Source organism: Labrus mixtus, chromosome 12 (genome assembly GCF_963584025.1).
Source record: "Labrus mixtus chromosome 12, fLabMix1.1, whole genome shotgun sequence".
Classification (NCBI taxonomy): domain Eukaryota; kingdom Metazoa; phylum Chordata; class Actinopteri; order Labriformes; family Labridae; genus Labrus; species Labrus mixtus.
The window spans coordinates 22749499-22764265 of record NC_083623.1 but is presented as its reverse complement, the minus strand read 5'-3'; the positions used below and the strand labels follow the sequence as shown (position 1 = coordinate 22764265).

Sequence of the window (14767 nt, the reverse complement as noted above, 5' to 3'; positions counted from 1 at the left end):
TCCCTCAATGATTGGAGAGAGGCTGTGAGTTGTAAATCACACTCAAAGCCATGTCACTAAAAAATCTGCTGATCCATAACATGTTTGGGTTTCAACACTAAGTCGAGCCACAGTTAGTCAATATATGACAATGGGACTGACCCCAGACAAACAAAACTCCTCTTATCACATATAAGTCCGCGAATATAGCGGCAGGCCTGACTAGAGTCTTCAGATGTCTATGCACCTGTGTTGCCTATGGTAACATAAGGGATGGAACAGCTCAGGTCTGACCTAGCAGAGTTTGAGTTGACAGCTGACGTAGTCCACCTGACCCAACTGCACTTTCTGACTTGTAAGAAAGCAACAACATTTCTACATGTGATGTGTCAGAAAGATTATACAACATATGCTAAATTAATAACAAAACTGCTAGAATCTTTTTCAAACCCATAACCCTTTTTTCTCTGATTCTGACATTTAAACCAAGCTAACTGCTGCGGGGACCGAGATCTCCACAAAACATTTCCCTCTGTGTTTTCCACTTCAACCTCCAAACTTTGATCCACCTCCCAACAACACTGATCTCCAAACACCACTCAAACTAATGCACAACATCAGGTAAAGTAAAGATACTTATTTGAAACTTTGGTAAGAAGAGCGATAGTGCTCAGTGAAGAAGAATGTTATCTGGCATTAAAAAGATGATGACTCAGCAGATTATCTCTCTACTGTCTGAGAGAAAGAGCAGAGACAGATTCCAAGTCCAGGCTTAATGACCACAAGCCGGCAATCAGAAAACAAGACACTAAAAACTAGGTCTGGTTAAAAATATCCATTCATCAATGCATGGTTATTACTTTTTCCCCAATTCAATATCGATTCAGGGAAATCCTGATATCGATTATTTCCGTTGTATTGACGTCTCACTCCAGTGGGGGCACTGTGGGTGCCGCCGTACTTTTGCATACTGTACTTTAATGTTTTATTCTTTGTTTTTTAAAGAATAATGCAACGATAAAATAAATAGAGTCAGTTTGTTCTAAAACAATAGAAATTATGCATTCTTTATTATTTAACAAATATCAGAAGGCACTGTGATTAGCTATCTGGGTATTTCTGTCATCTATGCATATTGTTAAATCAATATCGAAGAATATCAATATCAAATGGAATTGATATCGAATCGTTGTGACCCAAATCATTGAAATCGAATTGAATTGTGAGGTTGTAACAATACTTAACTTTACTAAAAGAATGGCAACAAAAAGAGAGGTAAAATGGTCTCTGTTCAACAGGTAAAGTCAAGTAGAAATGCACTTCCTTTGACAATAAAATACAATTTTCTTTGAGAAGTTGTAGAGTCCGTATTTCAGGTTTCAAAGAGCTCCATGACTTCTCAAAGTTAAAAAAAAAAAAAAAAAACGCTGATATTCTGCACACACACACGCACGTGAAGGTCTAAGTGAGTAATCACAAAGAGCAGCTCCATACATTTTGCCAACACAATGATGTAGCCAGACCATCGACCATGCACTTGTGATTGAGGAGTTGCCAGCAGCCCAGCGAGGGCCGTTAGTAGAAATAACAAAACTAAGAAATCAGGCAGGTAACTTCGCATGAACTCTCTCAGCAAGCCCAAACCTTAACCTGTGACCAGACAGGTTGACAGTCAGCAACTAAGCTCTTTGTGTCCATCAAATATTTTACAGTACTGCTCCTTTAAATCAACTCCATCTCCTGCTACATGAGACTCTTCATGAGAGATGTGAACCAGACAAAGTTCAATAACACTCACATGTGTATTTGTGTGTCTGTGTCTGTTTGCCCTGTGTGATTGTTTGTATCCAGGTGTTTCAAACTCATAAGAGGTTAACATAGCTTTTAGTTTACTTGAATCTACCAGTAAGGCTGGCTCAGAAAGAAAATATCTTGATCATGAACTCATTTTTAACCGACTGAAATAATAAATCACTCAACCACCGCTCCAATTCTGTAGAACAAAGACTGTTTATCCAGTTCATTTTTGAGTAAAAGGGGAAAGGATGACAAGAATCGACAGATAAAAAGGAGGTCAAAGACAAAAGAGAAAGCAGAGGAAACAAGGAAAGAGGAGGTAGACCGTGTGGAAGGGAAAGCTTGCTACATTGCACGGTTTGGCACAAAATTGGCTCAAGTTACAAAACGGTCATCACGTGAAACAAGAGAAATGTAATAGGCTGACCCTCTGCTGAAGCTCTCCTCCATTTCTTTATCATTCCATCTGTACAGTCAGTCTACCACATTAGTGTGACTGAAACAACAGGCCCTCCAGGGTCAGAGGCATTGGGCCAGGTCCAAGACTGCTCTCCTTCTCCCTCCCTATCTTCACCCTGTTAAAGCCTCTCTGGTCTGTGTCACTCTAATGAACTGTCTTTTAATTGTTTTTATGGAAAGAAAGCAGATGGAGCCCTGGGATTATTTACAGCATGCAGAGGGAAGAGGGCGTCAAAGTTAAAAAAAGGGGGGGGTATGAGATGCACTCTTAAAATGTAAGTCTGGCCAGCAAGCCTAAAATAAGCCTTACTTATGCACATTTTTCCAATTTACCTCTTATTGAATTAAGGTTTCAGACTCCTGGACGACTTTCAGGAGAATCTAGCAGAGGAAGAACTTAAAGACACAGAGAGCGGGATAGGCTTTTCAGACGGAGGACTACATTTGTGCTAAATTTGTCTTGAAACAACCGTATATAATGATGAAGCCACAGCATGCTCTGAGGATGCAATAGCAATCAAACAATTCAATCTCAAAACTTAATAAAGATAAATAATGGTTTACTCATATTGTGCATCATGTACATTTGGTTTCCATGAAGTTCTTACCAACCAAGTTAAGAAGTATAATTATCATGCAACACCATGTGCTCATCAAATCTTCAGGGGAAAACGTGCCAGTGGTACAAGAGATACTCAAATCTAATATTTCAGTAAAAGTATGAATACAAGAGAAGATTGACTCTTTTAAAAGTTAGAGTCCTGCATTTTAAAATGTGATGACTGATGAGGTTATCACTGGTGGAAGTCTAGAAGTGGTTTGACATAAAATTCTGCTCCACTTCGTTCATCCTATTCTGCCATGCAGGAAGAGTGAGCTTTGAGCTAATACTTTGAAACAGCACAGGGACTAAGTGTAGCCAAATAGAAAATGTAGTTGGGGATTATTATGGAGTGGCTGTGGCTCAGTGGTAGAGTCAGTTGTCACTCAACAGTAAGGTTGGGGGTTTGATGCCCAGCCACATGTCCGATGTGTTCTTGGGCAAGACGCTTAACATCCAAGTTGCTCCCGCTGATTCAGTGAAATGGAAATATTGCAACATAAACTATTGCAAGACAAAGTCATGCATTTTTATATTTTTGCTACTTGCATTTTTTACTGATTTATACATTTAATCAAAACCCTCGTTTGGAAATGCTTTATACAACTCTCCCCACTTGAACATAAGGAAAACTTTAAATTTGTTACTTTATTCCCTTTCAATAACTGTAAATAAATTACTTTAACAGATTTAAACACCAAATCTATGATCAACAAACACAATGTGATGCATACTTATAGATTCTAAAACCAATCAGTCTATGGGGTAGTTAAATGGCAGTCAGTGAGCTCCATCTGGAAGAAACTTTGAATAAATGCTATTAAACCTGTACATGCTTAAAGACACTAGCAGAGGAAAGCGTAAAGCTTTGTACTGGTTTGGATAAGCCAGTTCTCTATGGGTCCAGTTTTCCATCCAAGCTGCCTCTTGCCTCTCTACACTTTCAGGTATTATTGGTCTCAACTGTGTCTGAAAACTAAACCAAGGGACTGAAAGCAAAGGATTGTGTCGAATAATGCAGTCATTGTGAGAACATAAGTAATGACAAAGGTTTCGTAGAGAAAGGTCAGTCTGGGAGTGACATTTTCAGAACAAAGACACTTTGAGCAAAAACCATAAATGTCACACACAAGAAAAAATCCGCTCTGCAGTTTCCAAAACACTAGTCACCGTGCTTCTGCAACCAATAAGTTAAAAGGGCACATGGGAACATCTGATCTTTAAAATTCCTGGTTTACAGACAATTCTTTCCTTCAGTATTTGCCAATATGGACGGTTAAACAAGATACAGATTTGTCACATAAACTCGGTTTTTCCGTCACCTGCAGGAGTTTAACTACCTGACTGACTGTTACAAAGGATGATAAACAGATTAGTCACACGCACTGTTGTTCCCCTTCACCTGCATGAGTTTAATGACTTGGTGTCTGGCCATGAGGTCAACTGGATCTACAAAGTGAGCAGAATGGACCAGCCAGGAGCTTGTCAGTGATGGTTAAGCAGCGTGGTGCATTTCACTGTAAAGTATGAGGGGAATTTGGACTCGTTCTGTCCATCAGCTTAGAGAGAGGTAATGGTGCACAGTGTGAGGCACAGCTGCATGTGTCCACTCCTAAAAACAAGGTGTGCCCTCTAACAGGGTAGGTTTTTTGGTCAGAGTTGAAAGGTGCAAGACTTAGATTTTTTTTTTTATTATTATTAATTATTTGGGCTTTTTTATGCCTTTATTGGAGAGATAGGACAGTGGATAGAGTCCGAAATCAGGGAGAGAGAGAGAGCGGGGAATGACATGTGGGAAAGGAGCCACGGGTCGGATTCAAGCCTGGGCCGCCCGCTTGGAGGACTACAGCCTCCATACATGCGCCACCAGCGACCCAAAGGTGCAGGACTTAAGAAGATGTTTTTACGTCACTTTGTTCAGTTCTCAGGACGTTGTCTCTGAATCTGTGAGGCTTAAAGTTTTGTTTCTCTCCTACAGTTGTAGGGCTGGGAATCTTTGGGTGTCTCACAATTCAAAATGATTCTGGATTCATCAATCCATGGATTCAAAGTCTATTTTGGAATAAGTACATACTTCAGGATCTACTCCAGTCATTCTACTGAGTAAAAGAGCGAGCCTTATCACTTAGCAGGGAGTGTCTGATTATCCAATTATTTTTTTTTTTTGATTTTTGGACGTTATGAATCTATTGAAAATCTCAGAGGATAAGAATCTCGATCTTTACATAACTCGATTTTTTCTCACCCCTATGCAGTTGTATTTCAGACGTCCTAGTAGTGTTAAGTTGCTACAGCTGAAAATAACCCATTTGCTGATATAGCTGTTTCACAATAAATGCACGCTATTGACATTTAACCCAGCTACTTTTTTTGTGAAGAACTTGTCGGAAATAAAATAAATAATTTATAATTTAATAAACAAGCTTTAGCAGAGCTACAATTAGCGTTGATTCTCGATAACGCTGCAGTTAATAAAAGTATTTACAGATGCTCCTTTGACCTCGAGTCACCGCCACAGCCACAACACAAGCGAGACATCAGTTTAAAAACACCTTGAACAGGTAGACCTGTTGTATTGGAGATGAAAATCTGTGCTGCGCTCAGCTCAAGCTACACCGAGCTAGGCCATAACAGAAGATAGCCTATTATTGTACACTCGCTCTGACACGAGGAGGAGGCGGAGCCCTGTGGGCAAGTGAGCAATAGGGCCGTCTGGCTCTGCTCATACTTTCAATGCAGAACAAGCATGAGACCCGGATTAAATTTACATTGTTTGTTGTCATAAATCACTCAATCATTTTGCTTTATTTATTTACCCATCAACATGGTCGGTAGTTTGAACAAATTCAGCCCCAACTGCTAAAAAAAGCACCCGTGGTTGGTGGAGGATGGGTGCTTATTTCCAACCTGTAAAATACCCTGCACAATGTTTCTTCTCTCTTTCATTGCATGTACCTCACTCTTGAGCCTGAGCAGTTTCTTTTTTCTCAGGTCTACTTTGCCCCCTGTTTTCTGTGTGATGTCAGCTGTAAAACAAAATGTACCAGGAAATAATGTTTTTTCTTCAATAACGTAATAAAAAAAAAACAAATAAAAAAAAAACACTAAATTAGATTTGTTTAAAAAAATAATCTGCCTTTAACTTGATCTTTTTTTCTGAGGGAAAATGATCAACTGTGTTGAGTGATGAAACAGAGTCTGCTGGAAATCAGAGGCAAGTTTTGGGAGCCCCCGAGACTCAGTGTTGAGTTACATATTCCATATGTCCAGCATTGCTCAACACTGGCTCTCACTGGTTCTTAAGGGAGCAAGTCCTTTCAACCATTCAACACTAATGGGCTGACTTCAGAGCACCTTTACTATGTCCGCTCTGTAGTGTGAGAAACAGGAAGGTAGTGTGGGAGTCAAAGAGAGCGAGAGAAAGACTTGGAAAAAGGAACAGAGCTGGCAGAGATGCTGTTCCCGTTCTCTCTCTTTATACATGACTACACATATCTTGTGCACTATAACAGAATCTTTCCAACAATGTTGATGGCAACTGTCTGCTTTTAATGTTTTTTTTTCCTGTAACTTTGCAAATCAAAAGGTTAAGGTAACAAGGTTGCTCAGCACTATCCACAATGACTACAATCTGCCAATTCATCAACTATCCACCCTCTTTTAATCAGAACGTAAGGGCCAAACATGACTAACAGTGAGATTACATCAAGCCCAGATGGTTGAGAGATAAATGAAACGCCCCCATAGAGCACATTGTTGTTTCAGTAATTGGGTAGCTTTACCTCCGTCTTACAATGACACTTCATGACATGACTTATATGTTTGCCTTTGACCCTTAAAAAGATGTTATAGAAATGATTCTGCACTCATGCTAGAAAAGCTCTCATACAAATTAACCTGTAACTTCAAAAACAGTGACGTGTTCATGCATCATTTTACAGAATGGGAGTTTATGCAACCATGTAGAGGCTTTTATCATACTATGAACCACTTATAAACACGATCAGAAGAATATTACCCCATCTAGCATTACAACTGATTACTGTATGACTGCTAATGTATAAGATACACACTGTGCACTTCACACTTTAACACAGTTCTCTCTCTGAGCTTGGATGCAGTGAATGATTGTGCACCATGAGAGTCACAGTGCAGGCTGAGAGACTCGCTAAACTCCATACCTTGTGATAGCAACGTCACCCCTCTGTTGCCTCAACAGGCTGTCCATTTATTAAAACCGTAAGGTCCTTTTTGCATAGCAAAATGAACCCCTAGCTGAGAGGCATATGAGCCAAATATGACAGGACAAGGCCCCGTAGCTGCAGGGTCAGGCCCCAACAAGGAACATGTGTCTGTACGGAGGGAAGGCCTTGTTGCTCCCTCAGCCAGTCAACATTCTCCAGTTTGTGCAACAAATCCTAATGAGGCTGCTCTCTGTGGGGGGAACCAGGGCCTGTCTGGGAGGATTTGTCTGAAGAGCTAAACAACCAAGGGAAGATGCAGTGAAGCAACCATTGGCCTTCATCTTCACCCTCTGACTCACGTACAAACCAAGACTGATGAGGTGAAGGCGGCTAAACGGTGTTCTGCAAGCTGAGGCCTGGCTCCGATTTACAAACTTGTCTATTCAGAATTCAACCATGAAATGCGAGCCAGAAATTACAAACTAATGAAGACATAAAGTTAAGAAGTCCAAAATGTAAGCTGATATGGACAGATGAGTTTAAACAACTATAAGGTTTTACTGCTGCAACAACAAACAACCTGGAGATTGGTTGTGTAGACCAAAACAGTCTCAGTAGTTGTTGAATAATATCCACTTCCTTCTAAATATTGGTCATAAATGCTGAAAGGGTATATTGCAGGGTTTCCATCTGTGGTTGATATTCCTACAAACTCACTACAGATCGAAAGATCTTACCAAGAAGAGACAGCAGGACGGAAATAGGTCGATGTTCAAAGACATTCCCATGTTTCTGATCTGTGTTGGGGTCAGTCCACCTTAACCACATTCATTCATTTTCCCTCTCTGTGCCTCTTCCTTTCGGTGAACGAGGACTGTGAAGGAAATGCTTTGTAACAAAGCTCAGTTTAAAAGTCACAGAGCCATATATTACAATGATACACTCTGACAACTCTATTGACCACGGTGCACTTTCTTTTCAGAGGGAGGGTGAAATAAAATAGTGGCACTAATACGCAACACCTGTTTCTTTTCTGCATCCGTCAGTATATCAAATATACAAACAGTGACAGCTGTGGTGCAGGCTGTGATATGGCAAGGCTCCGGGCCTGTGTGATGCAGAAGACAGAGATCCAGAGCTCTTTTCTCAGAGCACTTCTTCCCACACAGGGCTCTGTTCGGGTCAATAGCTGAAAGCAGAGTGCAGTCAGTGGCCAGAGCCAGTGATATTTCACATATGCCTTTAAAGGAGCACCAGACGCTATTGATTTCTTTAATCTAAAGCTAGGGAACCAAAAGGAAAAGGGCCTATCAGGCGGCCTGCTTTCAATTACGAGGTCCATAAAGACCCTGAGACAGGAGTTGATGTGATGAATGGGCTGCGAGATGCCATGATAGGAGCCATGCCTCTGTCTGCTAAGGCTCAAGTTTGCCTGTTGGGATCTTCCACATGCCGGAGACACACCCAAGACTTAAGTTTCAACAACAATCATGAAAATCAATCTATCATCGATCTTTTTATCGAGGGTTTAATCAAGTGTAATCTTAGTTGAAGGATGGAGTTTGTAGCATTTAGTTAAGCTTTCTATGCATCTTTATACAAGGGTAGCCTTTAACACATCATGTCTAAGAGATCATCATTGAGGATGCACAAAAATCTCAGACAATAAATAGGTAATACATAAACCAGACTAGACTCAACATGCTACCAGTTCTGTGAAGCTGTACTCATTTTGAGCTAAACCCCTACATCACCCCTCTGTATAACATAAAGACCTGTGCAAAATGAAAATAATTAAACAGTTGTTGAGACATTTACTCAAAGCCAAAGATGTCACCAAAGTAATTGTTTGTTGTGTGTGTGTGTGTTTCATTTTAGAGGCGCAACAACAATAATTAATTTAACAGTTTATTGCTCAAATTAGATTTTTGAAGGTAACAGAAATGTTCCATGTGCCTCATTCAGGACAACTTCAAGAGGGATTAGATCTGTTGATATGTCAAACAGTTTAAAAAAATTTGGATTTTTTTTTGGGCAGAAAACACAGATTGGGAGCTTTAAATTGTGAAAAACAGTACGCGAGGGAAACTGGTCTGATGCATACTGTGAATTTTTCCTGAATCAGTGCAATATCCTGGTATTTTGCACTGCATACTGCAGATCTCATATTTGTTCGCATACTGCATACTGCATACTGCATACTGCATACAGCGTTTTGTCTAAATCAGCACGTACTACTAGTTTAGTAAGCAGTTTTACAGCCAGTGATTAGGCATACTGGTTCCATTGGGGTCCACAAGATCCACCAGGGCCCCCATCTTTCAGCTCAACATCAAAGAACTGCAGAGCAACAATTTGAGTTATTAATAGAAAATGTTCAGTCATGCCTCCAGTGGCAACCGTCTTCCCTTCCTGATTATCCCCGTGCCTCCATGAGGAGATAAAGTGCAGGAGCCGGCTAACAGTAATGCTAGATAAATAACAAAACCAACAACTGACCCAAGGTCACTCATATCTTTGGCCGTTCTATGGCTCAGTCACTCAGCTATGACTCCAGTTTATAGTGGATGTTACAGAAGGGTTTGAAATCTGACGATAGTTTGTCTTCATATTATTTTAGAATCTAAAATAGCGCCTAATCTACATACAGCATCTGTCCAACTGTCACCCCTCTATGTCTGTGTAGACATAGGCTTCCTTATCTTATACAAGATAAAGCAGGAAATTAAAAAGACTGCCAGGGCTGCTGCTGTTGTTACATGACTTGGGACTGTGAACAAGTTAAGCTTTTCAGACAGGTAAAAACATGTACTTCCTCTTCTTCTAACCTTTCTGGATGGTTCTCAGACTCATCTAGCGTCATAGTTTGCTGAATTTCCCCTCCATTACCGGTAACTGCAAAGGCTTATATTCAGAAAAAAATACAGCAAATTATCAGCAGACAGACCAAAAACAATTCCAACCAGGCTACAAAAGCACAGATAAAAACATCTGATTTATTTTGAGGCAATTGAGATGAAAGATAAATGGATTGACCTTATAAGGCAATTTTCTAGTTCTTGACCACTCAAAGCTTTCTAAAGAGCATGCCACTCACACACACATTGATACACTGAAAGTAGAGACTTGCCAGGTTTAATCCAATCTTCATCCACTAAACCATTCAGTATCTTGCCACAGGCCACTATGAGGAGCAGCCAATCAAAACAGTCAATCTTCTGTTATAGTGCACAACCTTCTCAGCTAGTGCCTTCATCAGACATTTAGCTTCATAACAACAAAGAAAACATATTAGTTTACTGTATATTTATAAAGGAGGGAGAGAAAGAGCTCGTTAATGGGCGAACTACATTAACTTTAAATAGAGAGAGAGAGAGAGAGAGAGCGTTGCACTCTGCGTTCTGGTCTCAACAGAAACAGTTTGTTTGTGCTTCTTAGGGACGATCAGAGCAGTCTGGACCTTTCAGCACTATTTTCCACTTTTTCTCAGTTTTTTAAGATTTGTCTCAATAGGAAATGTTTTTACATCAATTCAGACAGTGACTCTCAGCAGAAGCAGCGTTAGTCATTGTGGATAAGATAGATGAAGGAGAGATTATAATCCTTGAGAAGTTGTCTGACTTTTACCTGCAGGGGAAAGTTAAGCCCCTGTCTCCCTGTTGATGCCCCCCCCCCCCCTGTCCTACCGCTGGCCAAAGTAATGTAACGTGCTCGCATGTTAGTTTAACAAGGAGGGGCGAATCCAGACTTTTTTGACTAGGGCTGCCCAACTAGGCCTCTGTAACGCAGGAGCATCATTTATTTAACCCTATGATCCCCACTAATCATATCTACTGCAACATTAAAGTGTCTAAAATACATTGAGGTATAATTTTCAACTAAAGTTTTCACGGTTCAAACCAACCAAAATAAAACAAAAATACCTTTCTTTCTTTTTTTAATTTGTTAAATAAAGTTAAGAAAAATGTGTTCCCTGATTGTGAAACCCCCCCGCCCACCCTACCCTCACCAGGTGGGACCAGGCCATCGCCACAAGAAGAAGAACCTTTGGGAAACCCTGGACTTACTGATGGAAGCCATCCAACCAAGACCACTAGGACAGATGGGGATCATATTTGCCATGTAAACTCATGATTTACTTTTCAGTTTATGACTATGGTGACACAAAGACTGGTTTAGAAAAAGAAGAGAAAAAAAACAATGCTATATAAAAACTTGCCCAGATTAAGTTAGTCCAAAAATGACAAGGAACGCAGCTGTTAAAGCCAGCTGCTTGGGCCAGCTGTTCATGAGGGCTGAGCGGGTGGAAAAGGGTTAGGGAGAGGAACGATAGATATAAAATGCTGCAGAGACAATGACAGTTGAGAAGGAAAGGAGACAAGTATGAGACGGAGCTATGAGAATTCAATCAAGAGTAATTGTTTACAATATGCCACACACTCACAAGAAGCAGATTCTAGAAATCAGTAGACCAGCCTGGGTTCCATTCTCGTTTGTTCTTTCTTTTTAAATTAAAGAACATTAATTGATTTCTGCTCTGAGGAGACTCTCAATTTTACATTCTACAAAGATGTTTTTAAACAAGAATTTAGGTACCCATTCTGCAAGCACTGTTTGTCAAACAATCCAGGTAGTTTTCCGTGATGCGGAAAGCTAATTATGCCGTCATAAAAGTGTCTTGCAGGAAAAGATTCATGAAATACACGCGCTCCTTCAACCGCTGGAGATCATTCACAAAGATCTGTAATGATAATGGCTTTTTATTCATGACTGTGTCACCATCCTAGTAATTTTCTTTAACGAGAGAAGAGGAGGCAGTATACTGTAGCATTACTGTTTCATGTTTGAAATGTTACCCTGAGTCATGCACATTGGTATCCCGGCAGCTTACATGGGCGTAGCAGGTATCATTAAGAAATTGAATCCAACACTTAAAAAAGCATCAACATGCTTATTAAGCTCGTGTGTGGATCGAAGCGATTGTAAGTCCAAACACTTTCCTTTACATTAAACAGGAAATCACAACACAGGACAGCTTCTGTGCAGTGTGTAAAGGGCAGATGTTTGAGAATAGCAAAGATAAGAGTGCCCCCTACTGGCCTTTTACAGAACAAGTTTCAGCTGCAAGAAGTCACAGAGAGAGATGAAAGACCATAGCTTCTAGGATGACTGTATCAATGCATGAGATGACAGAAAAGAAAAATCTAATGTCAGAAGTATAGCTGATAGCATCAGGCTGTAATATGCCTGTGTGCAAACTGACAAAAACTAGCACATGCTGGGTTCTGAATGAAGAATAAAGTGCGGCGTGCTGCGTTATAGGTACTTACTTTAAATTCTTCAGATGAGCTCTGTGGTCGTGTTTCCGTGTGTCTGATGGCAATGCTGCGGTGACTTCAACTGGCAGCTTCCAAGAAACTCTGGTGAGAGGAAAGTTCTGTCAATGCAATGAAACAAACTGAACAACATTACCAAGCAAATGACGTATCACTATCAAAAAGACTGCAGTGCAGACCAACAGGAAGTGACATCATTGTAGAAACAAGGCACCATCATCATGGGCACTTACACTTCAGGCCTCTCTCTAGCCAAATCTTTAATCTCTCTGAATATGAAATGACAGCAGCATTGAAAAAATTAACTTGGATTCTAATTAGAGCCCGAACGATATATGAGACTTTTGGGGCCGATACAGATGTTGATATTGGGGAGAGAGAGAAAAATCTGATATCGATACATCAGACAATATCTTTCTTTGATCTATGTCCGATCTGTAGAGATTATACACATTTATCGTGCTGATCCCTCAAATGCAGTTATCATACACTTGTGGAAAAGATAATGAAGACAAGATGGTCAACTGGAAAGTAAGTGAGCATATTGACACTCTAGAGAGAGAGCATGTTTGTTGTAATCCACATAGCACACTCAAAGAGAACTGCTAGTTTAAAACAATTAAAACTCAAATTAAATTCTATTTGACTGATGAATAAATCCAGTAATAGCTGGATAGTCACTGGAAATGCTAATATCGGCCGATATTATCAGCTGGCGGTTGGCGGATTAATTGGTCGAACTCTTATTCTAATTGTTTGTTATGTTACGGTCGATAACTAACATCATGTATACTGTATTATTATCCTCCTAAACTGATATCAATCCATGCACGCTGCTTAATGTTAATACTGTAGAAGGTAGCTCTCAACCCATCTGTTACAATATTACATACTTTATTATCATGTTTTTTCCAGCATGTTGGCACTATACACTACTCTCTATTGTCTTATTTAGTCTTGTACACATTAGTCTTTGCTTATTTTGTGTATGTTTAAGTATACCTGGCACAACAAAGCTGATTCTGACTCAGATGAGACTGAACAAAGCTGCAGTAACAATTGGCAGCAGAGGAGTATTACCATCATGGCATGTTCAGGTTCAAACCAATGACTTGGCTCAGAGCTGCTGGTCACGTTCATAACGCAGTTAAGAAGCTATATGAGGAGGATTAGTTCACTAATGCTCGTGAGAGAAACACTTTCACAACAACATACAAAGCAAAATGCACATGGGACTAATGGGGGGGGGGGGGGTCTGGTCTATATGGCGCTTTATGTTATTGTGAAAAGAAGTAGGAGAAATAGGTTAGTGTTCAGCATTCAGCAGGTAATTTGATATGAAAGCAGGTGTTCAAATAAATGAGATGCGAGCTGGACCAAGCTCTGTTTCCGACTGTTTCTGGAACAATACAGCCAAGCACAGTAAGGACCATGTTTCACCCAACAATAGTTCAACATAATATGCTGTTTCAGACATTATTGCACAATAATATTTCGCACTATACATTTTTAAATATAATTATACAGCTTGTGCTCTCAATAGTAAACATACCCACAGATGAGACTTTAAAAAAAGGACTTGGTTTTGAGTTGTGAATGTTAGGTCAGGTTTGGGATATCCTGAAGTCACTGACTGTAAGATGACGTGATCATTACAGCCTCGGCCTTAACGTTATGTCAAATCACAGTATAAGACAAGCTAACCTTTGATACTTCATCCAGCTCACCTGAAGGACCAAGCAGTCAGACAGGCTGTCCTATCATCACTGGCTGATTCAGCCTCTGCATTGTTATTGTTTTGCTTGTCTTTTTTGCTCCACTTTACCACGAAAACAATGCAGAGCTGAAGTGTGCTCTCTCTAAAAGCTAGCTAAGTTCTTGTTAGCTGACTGCTAGCCACTGCCAGCTAGCCTCGCTGACCAAAACAGCTGGTTAAACAACAGCGTGGAGGTTTCTACGATGTGGTTTCTTTCGCAAAACAAGCTCTGTACTCACATGGGTATCCCCCGGGAATGAAAGCGAACAGGCTTTGAACTAATGGACGATAAGAAAAGTAATCCCAGTCCTCGACTTTAGTGTTTTGCCGGGGCTACTGTTGTATCCACTCTCCAGCCATCAGACCATGTTGGTGGGCAGCTGCGCACTGGTGCTGCGTTGAAGAACAACTCGGAACTAGAAGTGTTCTGACCCTCTCCGATATAAGACCTCCATGAAAAAGTAGGCCTACAACATCAGTAAAAGTCGGAGTTCATTAATTACGTAGCATACTTGAGGACAAATTCAACTAACCCTATATGAAGACGAGTTTTACATCACTAAACAATAACAGCACTCTTGGAAGATCAAATCGACTACATGAAACTTTTCAAATATAATATAATATAGTCAAATTGTGTGCAGTGTAAATTTAG

General features: G+C 40.2%; 1 protein-coding gene across 3 annotated transcripts in view; it reads right to left on the bottom strand.

Moving 5' to 3' along the window:
- disp1 (dispatched homolog 1 (Drosophila)) overlaps positions 1-14499 on the bottom strand; it is a 61177-nt gene extending 46678 nt beyond the window's left edge. For all 3 annotated transcript variants that reach the window (XM_061052613.1, XM_061052612.1, XM_061052617.1), the window contains exons 1-2: positions 14352-14499; positions 12351-12440 (exon numbers count right to left, since the gene is read on the bottom strand). The gene's annotated coding sequence lies outside the window, so the exon portion shown is untranslated. The remainder of the gene's footprint in view (positions 1-12350; positions 12441-14351) is intronic.
- Positions 14500-14767: the final 268 nt, after the last annotated feature.